The sequence below is a fragment of the Meriones unguiculatus genome, chromosome 4, assembly GCF_030254825.1.
Source record: "Meriones unguiculatus strain TT.TT164.6M chromosome 4, Bangor_MerUng_6.1, whole genome shotgun sequence".
NCBI classification, from domain to species: Eukaryota; Metazoa; Chordata; class Mammalia; order Rodentia; family Muridae; genus Meriones; species Meriones unguiculatus.
In genome coordinates this window covers 95,116,693-95,131,041 of record NC_083352.1, presented here as the reverse complement: position 1 = coordinate 95,131,041, position 14,349 = coordinate 95,116,693, and the positions used below count along the sequence as shown (strand labels likewise).

General features: G+C 44.5%; 1 protein-coding gene across 1 annotated transcript in view; it reads right to left on the bottom strand.

Moving 5' to 3' along the window:
• Positions 1-14,349, bottom strand: part of Tmem233 (transmembrane protein 233) — a 30,490-nt gene that overhangs the window by 15,054 nt on the left and 1,087 nt on the right. The gene's annotated exons all lie outside the window — the stretch shown is intronic.

The following is a 14,349-nucleotide window of genomic DNA, read 5'->3' as shown; positions in this document are numbered from 1 at the left end:
TTTCTATGCTGGTACAAATGTTGAGATTGTCAATATTTATATTTTTAAATATTTATATTTTATTTATATTTTATTCTCTCTTTTGTAGACAGAGACTCAATCTATAGCCAAGGTTGGTCTCAAACTCAGGATCCTCCTGCCTCAAACTCTGTAGTGCTGGGTTAGGTTTGAGCCATACACCTGTTTGGGCAAAGGTTTCTTTTTGGAGCATGGATGTTCACTGGAATCAGACAGTGGTGATGGCCTTACAACTAAAACCAACCTCACTTTGAGTTAAAAGATGGTAGAAGGAAAAATGTAGAGCGTTAGCTTCTGGAAAGCCCCCCAGGGCTTAGTGGCTTCCAGAGAAGTTAGTAGTGCCTGTTAGGAGATGGTAGCAGGGCTCAGAAACAGCCCATGGGTTCAATGACCACCTCAAGTGCCCACTGGAAGCTGCAGTCAGATCATGCAGATGCAGAATTAGCAGCTCAGACTCGTCCCCTGAGAAACACCCCCTGTTCTAGTTTCATTCTGTTGTGACAAATACAACTTAGAGAGAAAGGATTTAGTTCAGCTCGCAGGTTACTGTCAATGATGAAGGGAGGCCAAGGCAGGAAGCTGAAGCAGAAACCTTTGAGAAATACTGCTTGCTGGCATTCTCTATATGACCCAGGACCACCTTCCCAGGGAATGGTGCCGCCCACAGTTGCCTGGGCTCTCCTTTGTCAGTCAAGACAGGCCCCCTCCCTCCCCAGACATGCACACAGGTCATTCTAATTCAGATAACCCTTAGCTGGGACTCCCATCTCAGGTGACTCTAAGCTCTGTTACACTGACTATTAAATCTAACTAGAACACAACCTAAGAAGACAGACAGGAGTTTCACAGGGAGCTGGGTTGGCAGTGAAAGACAAAAACAGTCCAAACCCAGCTATTGTTGATTAACATAAGCCCCATTTAAACCACAGCTAATTAACACATAGGATATCCAGTACCCGGACAAAAATAGAACCTGCTTCCACAGTGAGCAAATTAGCTTAGAGCAATTGCTTCACTTTGGAAAGAGGGGTGAAGAAAGAGCGAATTGTGAACTTGTGCTGGGTATGTAAGCAGGTTGCACTGAGGGCCGACCCAAGGAGGGTCAGCTAAAATCTGTTTTGGAACATTCCACCAGGTGACTGACGACACAGCCCCCTGTGGCCCATTCTATGCTAGGGTTCCTTCCTGAAGAAGTTGGGCTCTTTCTAAGTGATGCTACAGAGGACATGGAATAGGTGCCTTCTGTCCTTGTAGTTTATTTCTGTCCCAGGTCCTCATCTCACCTGTTAGCCTTTGCCCACCACTGTTTCGAAAAGAAAATTTCCTCCCCACCACCTGCCTTCACTGGTCCTTCTCTCTCACGCTGGTTGTTTTTTCTCTTTGCACTGTTCGTCACTCTCTGGAAGGATCTTGTTTACCTGATAATACATTCATGGTCAATAGGCAGACAGGAATATTCCCAGCCTTTGCTTCCTCCATCTATGTTCAGGCATCTGAGAACACAGAGGTGATGTGTGGACAGGATAAACTATGCAGGGTCTCACTGTTCATACAGTTTTATATTCTGGTCTGCTTTCCCATTCCATCCTTCATCCTAAGCTTACCATGCAATCCCAACTACTATGTAATGTCCCATGCCACACATAGGTGTTTTACACTTGTGTCAAAATTCTCTATTGGAATCAATATTTATATCCATCTTAAGACCACATTTCAATTCAATCTAAGGCCTGTTGTATCTACTATGGAACTCATACCTGGCACCATTAATGGGATCAGGAGCCTGTGACCAGGAGGTCATAGACCCTGGAGGAAACCTAACACTGTTGTTTTAGAAAATGGACTCTTGACTTATTTCTATACCCATGGACCAGCCCCTCTCTCCTTCCTCTGCAGGGGAGCTTCCGTTTGCAGTAGATGGCAACTGACCCAGAGGCCCACGGCCGCTCATTGTGCACAGAATAACAGACTGTGCAATGCTTAGCTGTAAGTCAGATATGCATAGCATGGCCCTTCCCTCAATGCTCAAGGCTCTTCCCCAAGAGAAGGCAGAAGGACTATAAGAGCCAGAGGTGACTGGTAACTTCAGAGAAACTGTTTGCTGTACAAACAAGCCAGACAAAGTTCCAGCGAGGAGCAGGCCAGCGTGAAACCCCAGCTCTAGCTGAGGCGCTACTGGCATTGACAGCTGCATGGAGAAGGAGAGTCATTTTTCTTTAACGTGGCCTGTGGTAGCATGACCACACTCCTGAGCATTCCCTGTTCTCCAGAGCAGTTGGGTTTAGACGAAGAAGGGGAGGAAGAAGAGGAAGGAGAAAGAAGACGATGACTCAGAGTTGGATGGGTAGGATGAAGGGGTGGAGCTGGGAGGAGATGGGGGAGAGAACTGAATGGGATTGATATACAGTACATTAAATAATCAAAGATTTAATCAAAAGATTATTAAAACCTTTTCATAGTCCCAAGAAGGGGACCAAAAATACTAGTTAGGCAGTTACGATGCTGAGCACTCGGCTTGCAAGTTTACTGAGGAGCACTGCAATCCACTGATAATGCTGGCTGACTCTCTAGCATGACACATCATAGCTTTTCATTCAGTTGCTGTTTTTCAATTTTCATCTCTTAGCATCGTTTTTTTAATATATATATATATATATCCAAAAGGTGTCCTAAATTTACTTTGAGAATTAAAAGCATTTGTGTGTATGTGTGGTGTTTATGTGTGTAGATGTGTCACACATGTGAGTGCATCTGTGTGTTGCATGCAAGTCTGCATGCTCATGTTTGTGTATGTATGTGGAAACTGGGAGTTGACATCAGATAGGTTTCTACTGGGCAGGATCTCTCAGTTGAACCCAGAGCTCACTGACTGGCTCGAGCAGTTAGCCAGTTTGCTGGAGAGGTTCCCTTGAGGGCTGGGCATAGAGGCAGCATCCATGCTTGCCTAGCTTCTGCCTGGGCTCTGGGCATCGAAACTCTGATCTTCCTGCCTGCTCATCAAGTGTGTATGCACAGACCATTGCCCTAGTCAAGGGCTAGTTAATGCTTTCTATTGGCTATTTTAAAGATGCTAATATTTTGGCTTTTAAAAATAAAAAAGAAAACCTATGTTTAATTAATTAATTAAGCACGTGCAGGAGGGTCACACACGCCACAGCATGTCTGCAGATGTCAGAGAACAACATTCAGGTATTGGCTCTCTCCTTCTGCCAACGTGGTACCAAGTGATTGATCTCTACCAAGTGACTGGACTCAGATTGTCTGGCTTGGTGGCACACGCAGTTATCCTCTGAGCCATCTCCCCAGCTGCTCTGATCCTAACTTTCATTCATATTAAGTCCTAATGTCTAACTATGTTCTCTTTTATTTAAACTGATCCATCTTCTTATCCCTTTATTTTCCATATATATAGCTTGTGAGGAATGGGGCTTTTTCTTCGTTGCTCTCTGCCTTTCTAAGTTTTCTCCCACTGCCTCTCTGCTTCTCTCTCCCTCTCTGTATCCCCTCAGCACACCTGCAGAGTTACGTTAATACCTGCGCACACTCGGAGTCCTTTGGAACTCTGTGTGAATCAGCATTTCAGACTCCCAGCTCCTAGACAGCTGACGTCTATCAAAACAGCTCGATATATGTGGGCACTTAATGGATATTTTCAGTAACAACGCCTGAATTTTCTGATCCTTTGGGGGTTTCTTGCCTAGATTCTGCTTGCTCCTGAAAGTATTCCTGGGAACTCTTGAGACTGGGCTTCCACGGGCAAGGTATACTTCCTCTCCCTACGTGAACTCATTCATGCTCATCTGTCTCCTTCGTAGGCTCTTGGTCTTTCTCGCTCCATAAATATCTTCAAGGGCAGATGAGAATTGTCCTTTTTTGCCCATCATTAAAGCATCAGGGAGGAATCCAGTCAGGGTTGATGGAGAGTAATAGATGATGCTCCTGTATTGACAAGGCAAGTCTATTAAAAGAGACGGCTTTGAGAGCCATGTTCCTATCAAAGGGCTGTGCATGGCCATCTCATCACAGCGATTTAAGTGACTGAGTGGAAAGTGCAAGGACAGTTGTTTTTATTTTTTATTTTTATTTTGCCTTCTAATGTCACCTTCCTGAGTCTGTGTAAGCAGGGAGAGTAACTTTCATGCATATTAAGTGAAATAACATTGCTATGAAAAATAAAAACTATGAAAAAAACCCCACTGTATGTTGTAAAACAGTACCAACAACAAGGCCACACTGATGGCAAGAGTGATACCAGAGCACTGAAAGAACAACACTTCAAACAACAGTCATAACCCCAGACCTTTCCAAGAACAGATAGTTTTCCAAAAAGGAGCTATAGGCACTCTCTTCTCAGTTCATATAGGATATGTGATAGAAAGAGTGAAAGAAACAGAAAGATGAATTTCCCATGGGGGGCATGAGAAAGATGAGGAGAGGCCACAAAGGAGGCGGCTTTCCAACTGGGCACCGAAAGAGCAGTGTCACCTATGACCTACCAAGCTCCTTGGGAAGCTGGAGTCTGAGAAGCACTGTTTAATGGTGTGACTCTGCCCTGGCCCTCTCCATGAATATTTAAAAACATCTTCCAGTGTAGCCATCAGAACCCACACACTGTAAGTTAGAAATGGCTCGCTTGTTAAAGAATATGCAACCCCACCTCAGTAATGCTTGATTGGTGACTCATCCCACTGACACATTTTGCTTTCGTATTTTGTTCTTCATCTTGATAGTGTTTAATACCTTTGAAAGGAAAGCTTAGTCTTTTGTTTCTTTAAATCCTTTTGTTCATCCATCATTTTCTTTTCTTTCTATTATGTATAATCTCAAAGGTATATAAACATTGGCAGCACGACAGAATGCATTTTCACATTCCTATAAACCAGCTTCAACAACCATCTATTAGTGGCCAATCACATGTGTAAATATATATTACATTATATTATGTATATATATATATATATATATCCATGTCTACATATATTATAACAAGCTCACCAGTTTTAGCTTTTCATCAGTAAATCCAAACAGGACTGAAAATGTGTTCTATGGTAGAGACACATGCATCTTGAAATATATGTATTCCATACCTCTGATGAGCTCAGACCAAAAGGACCGCCATAGGAACTTAATTCTAGGAACCTGAGTACAAATGTCCACTGCTACTCTCCCATACAGTGCTCAAACTTTGGAGATAATGAGGCAGGAGCCACTTGGCCAGTGTGCAGTGCCGTGTAATGTGGCTGTAAGTCTAGAGGAAAGCTAACAAATAGTGCCAGACTTCAGACAAAATCTTTATCCTCTGGAACCACCTACGTGTTCCTCCGGACTTCAGACACAGAAATAAGTAGGGACAAGTTATAGGTGTTTATAATCTTGTTTGTTTGTTTGTTTGAGACAGGGTCTTATTATATAGCCTTGGTTGGTCTGGAACTCACAAAGATCCACCTTCTCCTCTGACCCCCACAGTGGTTGCTTTAAAGGTGTACACCACCATGCCTGGCAGGTGTCCATAGTGTGTGTGTGTGTGTGTGTGTGTGTGTGTGTGTGTGTGTGTGTGTGTGTTTGAAACAGGATCTCTACATATCTGGCTGTCCCGGAAGTCACTGTATAGACCAGGCAACCTAACTGCCCTTCACCTGAAACCCAGTTTTGATGAATGAGCAGAGCCCTGGTAGGTCGTGGGTCAAATGGAAAGAATACACAGTTCTCTTTGTCTTTCCTTGTGTGGGTATTTATTTTCTTTGTGACCACAAATCTTGTCATCTTGAGACAGTGTGGCCATGTTCAGGGCAGGTCTGTGGCTCACTGCAAATGGCTTTATCAACCATGCCTTCTGTTGGTTTATAAAACATGTTTTCTTGCTTTCGGCAGTATTTTTTCTTTGCTTCTTTTCTACGTTGGAGGCTTTTTCTCGACTCTAATGCATATCAGTAATTTCCGCATCGCTGTGACCACAATACCTGTTAGAAATGCCTCAAGGGAGGAGAGATTTCTTTTGGCTTAGTCATTTAGAAGTTTAGCCCATCATGGCAGGGAAGTGAAGCTCTGCTCATGGCGGTGGGGTAGGCAGTGGAGGTTGTTCACATCATGGCAGACCAGGAGGTGGAGACGATGAACAGGAGCCAGGCGTCCCTACAGCCTATAAAGGCCCATACCTAGTGGCCTACTTCCGCAGGATAGCCTTGACGTCATAAAGTGCCTCATTCTTCCAAAAGTTCGCCACCAAGTAGAGGCTAAAGGCTCACACCATGAGTCTGTGGGGACAGTTCAGGTCCACACCACAGCACCGCATCTTCCCGTATCTTTATTCACTTTCTTTAAGGCAGATGGGGACATCTTCCCATGACTACTCGAGACAAGGTGGATGGCAGGTAATAGTATCGATACCTTAAATGTCTAGACGCGTCTTCATTCTCTTTCTCCAATAATTATTTTGATAGCCCTGGAATGAAGTTGGGGATAATTCCCCTCCGGATCTTAGGTCATTATCTCCATTATTGTTTAGCTTTCTGTATTATTGGTAGGGATTCTGTAGTCCTTGTGACTTGTTTCTTCTCTTTGGAAGTTTGCAGGATTGCAGAGAAATCTTACCTTAAATATTGGAGATTTTGTCACGATGGGCATCTGTGAATGTCTTGTTTCTACCATTTTGTCACGTACCGAGGGACACTTTCAAGCTGGAAGTGTGCATGTTCAGTTCTGGGATTTTTTCCTGTATTATTCATCTGATCAGTTCTTCTTTTACATTTTCATTTTTTTTTCTGGAACTTTTCTGGACTGCTAGATTTCTGGGGATTGTTCTCATACTTTAACGTCTCATCTTGACATTTCTGTCTTTTTAAGGGGGCACATTTCCTTCCCTTCTTTTTTTCATTTTACTATCTTTAAACTCTCTGCCCTCATCTTTGAGATTATTATATTTATTACGATGTATGTGTACATATGTGTGGAGGTTGGGGGACAACTTTTGGGAGTCGGTTCTCTTCCATTGCGGGTTGCTGGGAACTGGACTCGAGTCTCACAGGCTTGTGTAGTAGATGCTCTACCCACTCAGCCGTCTTGCCTCTTACACCCTTAGAATTTTGATTACCGATAACTGTTGCTTCTATGAATCTTCTGTTTTCTTCCAGGTGTTCTCATCTTATGGATGCAACAGTTCCTTATCTCTCTGACATGAGATGATAATCATGTGCACTTGACATCTTTCTCTACTTCTTGAATTATTTTTTCTTTATATTCTCCTCAGTTCAGAAGAGTCCTCTTGGTGTCTGCTGTTCTCTTTCTGTTTTCCTATTGAGGAGCTGCTTGGAAGTTCTGGCCCTGAGGATGAAGCATATCAATGGCTGGGCAGCCTGTGGCACAACTGGACATGGTTGCTGTCACTTCTGGGGGGACTCCTTTGATGGTACCTGTTGGTTTTCAACCTGATAGTATTCGGGACTGACTGAAGAGACAGACCTTTGGCAATGTGTGTAAGGAAGTGTCTAGATTAGTTGAATTGAGGGGAAGATAACCATAATAGTGGGTAGCATTTTCTCATGGGCCGGGATCCTTCCTGGACTGCATGGAAAAGAAGGAAGCCATGCGCCCCCTTTGATTTCTCTTTGCTTCCTGATTATGGCTACAATGTGACTTTCTGTCTCAGTTTCTCCTCCATGATGGATTGTACCCTCCAAATGTGAGCCATAATAAGGCGCCTTTTCCTTAAATTGCTCATGACAGATATATGGTTATAGTCACCAGGATTAGCAATTAATACAACTCCCAGAGGCACTTTTGTTTTTGAACTGGCCACATCTTGGAGAGAAATTCTCCGGTTTCCTACCTAGTTGCCGAGTAAAGGATCAGTGAAGGGGGGTGGGGGGGGCAGAGCTTCCTTGTTGAAACATGGTGGCTTTCCATTAACTCCATTTTCAGGTGGCTCTCAACTCCACTCTCTGTGCTGACTTGCATCTAGACACGTTCTGTTTAATCCTGTCAGAGATTTCACATTCTTTTTCTGTCACAGTTACTGAGGCTGTCGTTGCCTGACTTCATGGATAGTAGATGATTTCTAGGTATCTTTTGTTTTTAAAATTCTTTATTAATTAGAATTACACTTTATTCACTTTGTATCCCCCCTGTGATTCCCTCCCTCCTCCCCTCACAATCCTTCCCTTCCTCCCCCTTCTGCACACATGCCCCTCCCCAAGTCCACTGATAGGGGAGGTCTTCTTTTCCTTCCTTCTGATCCTAATCAATTAGGTCTCATCAGGAGTGGCTGCAGTGTCTTCTTCTGTGGCCTGGTAATACTGCTTCCCCCTTAGGGGGAGGTGATTAAAGAACAGGCCAATTAGTTCATGTCAGAGACAGTCCTTGTTCCTATTACTATGGAACCCACTTGGATGCTGAACTGCCATGGGCTACATCTGTGCAGGGGTCCTAGGTTAGCTCCATGCATGGTCCTTGTTGGAATATCAGTCTCTGGAAAGACCCCTGTGCCCAGATTTTTTGGTTCTATTGCTCTCCTTGTGTAGTTCCTGTTCTCTCCAGATCTTACTGTTTCCCACTTCTTTCATAAGATTCCCTGCACTCTGCCCAATTTCTAGGTATCTTTTAGCTTCCTTAGAAAATATTTATGATGTTTTCATGTGTATAAACATTTTGCCTGCCTGTATGTCTGTGGACCATGTGAGTGCCTGACTCCTTTGGAGTTCAAAAGAGGTGTCAGATTCCCTGGAACTGGATTTATGGGGAGTTGTGAGCTGTCACATGGGTTCTGGGAATTGGACCACTGTCCTCTGCAAGAGCAACAAGTGCTCTTAACCACTGAGCTCTGTCTTCGGCTCCCTATTGACTTCTTGAACACACTTTCAAAGATTCCCTCTCTCTTCAGCCCTACCATTTTTTAAAGTTACCTTCAAAGGCAATATATTCATTGGTAACTCTAATTTTTGAATCTTCTTAAGAGTTTTTCAGGGAAAATGGACTCATTTCTTCTTGGCCACTCTGTAGGATTTAGAGTCCATGGTTGCACGCTGTGTGCAGTTAGTCAATACTAAACCATTGCTTTATCTCTGTCTTTTTTCTCCTGTGCTCTTAGTTTGTCTTTGATGCTTATTTTAAGTGGTTTCAGATTAGAGTAAGAAAAGCAAGAATGTTTATTATCCCATGGAGAGATGAAGTCTTGCTTGCGTATTACTATATTTTAGCTTTAATGTTTACCTTTAGGCTGCAAGAAATACTTATTCAGGAGGCATGTCCTTGCTTTTATTAATATCAGAGTTTTTTGTCACCAAGAAAAACAGAAATTTCTACTGGGAAAGGAAATGACTTGTGCCTCTAGTCTATAGACACCATCACAACCACACCTATCATCACCACCATCATCACTATCACTATTATCACCACCATCACCACTGTCATCACTACCACCACCACATCATCTCCACCACCACCGTCATCATGATTGGCATGTTCTGCTTGTGTTCCAGATAGTCAACTGAATGTTTTAAATGTTTAATCATTTAATCTCCACAAGTACACTTGGCTAAGCACCATCACAACCCCACCTTATAGGAGTAAGAAACCCCAAGCTTCAGAAAGACTGAAACACTTCTCTGGATCATAAACGACAAATAGCAAAGGATTCAGACCCCACTGAAGTCAATGGAGAGGCTCTGAAGGTGTGAGGGAGACATTCTGCTGAAAGAAGCTTGTAAGCCATCCAGTCAGAAGTTGCAGGCTGTCCTGTATCCATGACCATTTAGGTCAGTTGTAGAAATCATTGCATCAGGATTCAGGAAGGACAGGATTGGGATTAGTGTGGACGTGGCTACAGTCTTCTGAGTTAGCACTGAATTCCAGTTATAAAACCCATAGACGGTGAATTCACTCTGATTCGCCAGCAGTCTTACAACTCACTGGAGCCTTCCAGATCTACAGACAGAGTCCTTGCTGGTCTTCCTAACACTGAGTAGAAATAGAGGAAACCAGCCAGGCGTGGTGGTGCACACCTGTCATCCCAGCACTCAGGGCAGCAGAGGCAGGCAAGTCGCTGTGGGTTCGAGGCCAGCCTGGTCTACAAAGCGAGTCCAGGACAGCCAAGGCTACACAGAGAAAACCTGTCTTGAAAAAAAAAGAAAGAAAGAAAGAAAGAAATAGAGGAAGCCGCTGGTGCATGGAGAAAGTCTAGCATAAAAATATTTGTTGAACTGGCAAACATTCTTTCTCTAGGGTAGAGCACTATGCTGAGAAGCTGTGGGATTCCTTTCTGTTATAACAAACAGGAATAACTGGGGACAGAAGGAAGGATGTTGAATGAGACCTGAAAACCAGCCTGTGCTCCCTTTGCCAAGCTCTGTGCCCTGGCACAGGGTTGCGCTGAAAGGCGCATGTGGAAATGCAGTGTGGGTTAGCAGTAACTCCTTGTAGAGAGAAATTCTTGGGATACGTAAGTTGGGTTATGATTTTTTTTTTTCCTCATTTGAAAAAACACTCCCTCCTGGTGGGAAGAGGGAGACTTTGGGCTTTGGGGGATTGCAGCTGCCTTTGTGTCATCTATGCTCCTGTAAGGAACTGCTCACCTTACCTGTAAGTAACCCCGGATAAACTTCCTGATTCACTAAGCTAGACCTGGTGGAATTTTCTCCTTTGTCTGTCACTGTCTTGGAAGAAGAGACATTTGCTTTTGTCACTCTATGAGAAGCCACACAGTACCCTGCAAGTTGAATACAGGTTAAATATCCCTTTGACAAGTAGCCTTGCAGTGTATTGAGGATTTCTGTGCTCCCACCACGGGTGATGCTAAGCTCATTAGCAGCATTGTTGAAGTCCTATCACTTACCTGTGGGGTGCTGCATCCTTAACCCCAGAACTCTCCGGTTCCACATGGGGTGTTAGAAAGAACACAGATCCCCACAGCTTGAACACTTTTCTGTATTCTTCAAAGTAGTTTTATTCTCAAGTACCTACTCCAACATGCAATCATATGTTATAGAATGTTCTTCAGGCTTGGCTTAATAATACAGGCATTGATTGTTTTAAGATTGCAAGTGGAGCCTTGTTAATATTTTCAGCTCATCTATGCTTACATCAACTTCCATTAGATAGCATTTAAAAAAAAAAAATGTGTCCCAGTTATCATTGGTGGTCAGCTCTTGACACAGCCCAGAGTCATCAAAGGGAGTCTGAACCGGGGAACTACCAACATCAATTTTTCCTGTGGGCAAGTCTGTGGGGAATTGTCTTGGTTATTATTTGATGTATGAGGGCCCAGCCCACTGTAGGGGTCATCATCCCTAGGCAGGGCTTAGGCTGTATGGGAAAGCTAGCTGAGCAGAAGCCAGCGGGAGAGCCATCGAGCAGCATTCCACCAGGGTCCCTGCCCTCAGGTTTCAACCTTGAGTTTCTGCCCTGACTCAACTCAATGATAGATTGTGACCTGGAAGCCAAAGCCAAATGAAATCCTTTCGTCCCCAAGTTGTTTTTGATCAGAGTGTTTTATCATAGCCATGGAGACTAAGGTGTGATGAAGTAGGCTGTATTGTTTTTGGAGGAGAATTGTGAATTATAAGCTGAAATGAGCCCTTCTCCCCTATGTTGCCTTTGGTCAGAATGCATAAACAGAAATCAAACAAGTAGGGTGCTATTAGTACTTGGGATATGTTGGTAAACATTGCCAGACATTTGCATTTTGGCTGTTTTCATCCCTTATAGATGCTCCCCAACATCCCCAAAAGTTTTTAACGGAATTGTGCAACTCCCAACGAGACCCCCAGACATACTGCTGTACTTGTCATGGATTTATAGACGAGTGAGATCAGAGAACAGCCAGGACAGGACATCACAGGACACCTTAAATCCTGTGCATCCATAGCAGGATTGGACCATCATTGTTATTTGACTATGGTGTCCATTAACTCCCATGTTCAAATTCAGTCCCTATTATGAGCTATCAAGATGCCATGCTTTTAGAAGGCGACCGGGGTGTCATCCTCATGAGTGGATGAATCAAATCACATGATCAATAGATTGATGTGTTGATGAGAAATTGTGAGAGTGGGGTCTGCTAGAAAGCCAATTTGTCCAGGTCTTTTTTTTCTCTCTCCCCACTCTCATGATATCATGCCAGCCAGTAGCAAGCATGTAGGAGGCACTGTTTAGAATTTTGGTTTCAATTGTTTCGTATTCTGCTTGTTTCCATATGTGACATTCAGGGTCTCCAGACACCAAATCCACCCATCTCTGTGACAACTGTTGCGTATACCTAGCGCAGTGCTGCAGGCTCAACATGGTTGGCATGATGTGTCTCGTCTCATCCTCATGGCTGCAGCACTCGGTGTGAAACAATCTACACAGGCCGTACTATGGCATGGACCTGTAAACCCGGCAACTTAGAAGGTCAAGGCAGGAGGCTCATGAGTTCAAAGCTAGCCTGGACTATCAAGTGAAACTCTGTCTCAAAACACCACATCCAGCATAGCTACCAGCAAACTCCAAAACCCAAACGAACAAAAACAGCAAAACCATGGCTGGCAAGAAGGCTCAGTGGGGAAAGCAGTTGCCACGCAAGCCTGAAGACCTGAGTTCGATCCACAGAACCCACATAAAGGCAGAAGGAGTGAGGCACCTCCACAAAGTTGTCCTCTGACCGCCACATGCAAGCTGTGGCAGGGACGCTCCCCCCGCCTTCACAAACACATAATAAACATAAAATTAACTCAAAACCCCAAGCTGAATAAAAAACCAGTAACACACACCAACATTCCATCCCCACTTTTCAGAGGAGCAAACAAAGCTTAAACAAAACAAAACAAAACAAAACAAAAAAAACAAGTATGGAACTTTTCCAAAGCTCTGTGTTCTGACAGTCAGATGGTGTCATACTGCAAAGCCATTGAGAAGAGCCTGGGGAGTGAGGGGGTTAGGCAGAGCCCACCCTCAGGACACCTCAGGCTGGGGTCATTGGCATCCAGCCTGTCACCACCAGCTCCTGTGGTGGCTGATTTGGAACCTGGAACCTGGGAGAGGGAAAGCCTTTGGAGGTGTTTTTTTTTTGTTTTTTTTTTTTTCCTGGATGGCACTGGGAAGGGTAAATCGGTTACTTCATGAATAAACCAGGATGGACTGTGGGCACCAGTGCCAGCTTGAGAGTCTGCTGCTTGGAGATTCTGGCACCCCACAACTCCCAGCCTCCCTGAAAATAAAAACAAACTTCCAAACACGGGGAGAGGAAGGAAGTGGTTGGTCTTACAGAAACTGGGAAACAGGTGTGATAGCTTCAACTTCCGGGACTTTGAAACAGGAGCAAAATGGAGACGTGACAAAATGGATACCGATACCTTCCTCCATGCATGTGTTTGTTTCCTAATACTTCCTGAGATTATCCGTGTGTCAGATTCTCTCGTGGCTGCCTTTGCAGTACCCACTAATAAACACAGCAACTATCCCAGTCCTCATACAGCTTGTAGTCTGTGTAACCAGGGGACACACGAAACAAACAGAATGGAAAACAAATAAGCTGAGTTCTGGGGAGATATACCCCAGCCAGCAAAGGCATCTGTGCAAGCCTGGGGACCCAAGGTCCACCCAGGAACTCCCATAAATAGGTGGAAAATGGCAGAAAAACCCCTCCACACAGCTGTCCTCTCACCCCCACTCACATGCTGTATGTGCCCCCCGCCCCCAATAAAAACTTAAAAGTCTTAAATAATAGCTGGAGAGAAGCACCTTGCACGGAAAGCCACAGGGAAGGTGTCTCCCAGCTTGGAGGGGGCTTTGGTTTAGACTTTGAATCGGGTCTCATGAAGTGACATGGAAATTACTATTACTTCAACTATGATGCTGAGCACCATTCTAGGCACATCACAGTTATCTTATTAATACAGTCACCCAGAAACATAGCTATGATAATTCCCGTTTTACAAGGAAACCAAGGTTCAGAGATCTGCGCTGATTTCTGGACTCGGTCCTAACAAGTGGTGTGACCGCGATTTGAAGCAAGCCAACAACTTCAGCAGTTGCGCGCTTGAGGGCCGGTGCAGTCCGCCAGGTTTGCAGAAGGCCAGTGAGTGGGTGTAAATGGAACCTCTGCTGCAGCCAGGAGAGGTTTTACCGGAGGGTTTGTGGGTGTACTTGTGCAGGCTGCGGGAACCTTAGCTCAGCTGAAGGAGCCCTGTCTTTGGTGGAAGTAGCTGCAGGAGGGGTGGGCCTGTGGGGGAGGGAGCGCGCAACTGTGTAACTTCTGGGGTTGTCCCGGGACAGTGTCTGTGTGAGTTTCACCCCGCCACCACCCCCACCGGGGACCAGCTGCTCCAGTCAATAAGAGAGGATCTGGATCCTGGGAGCGAC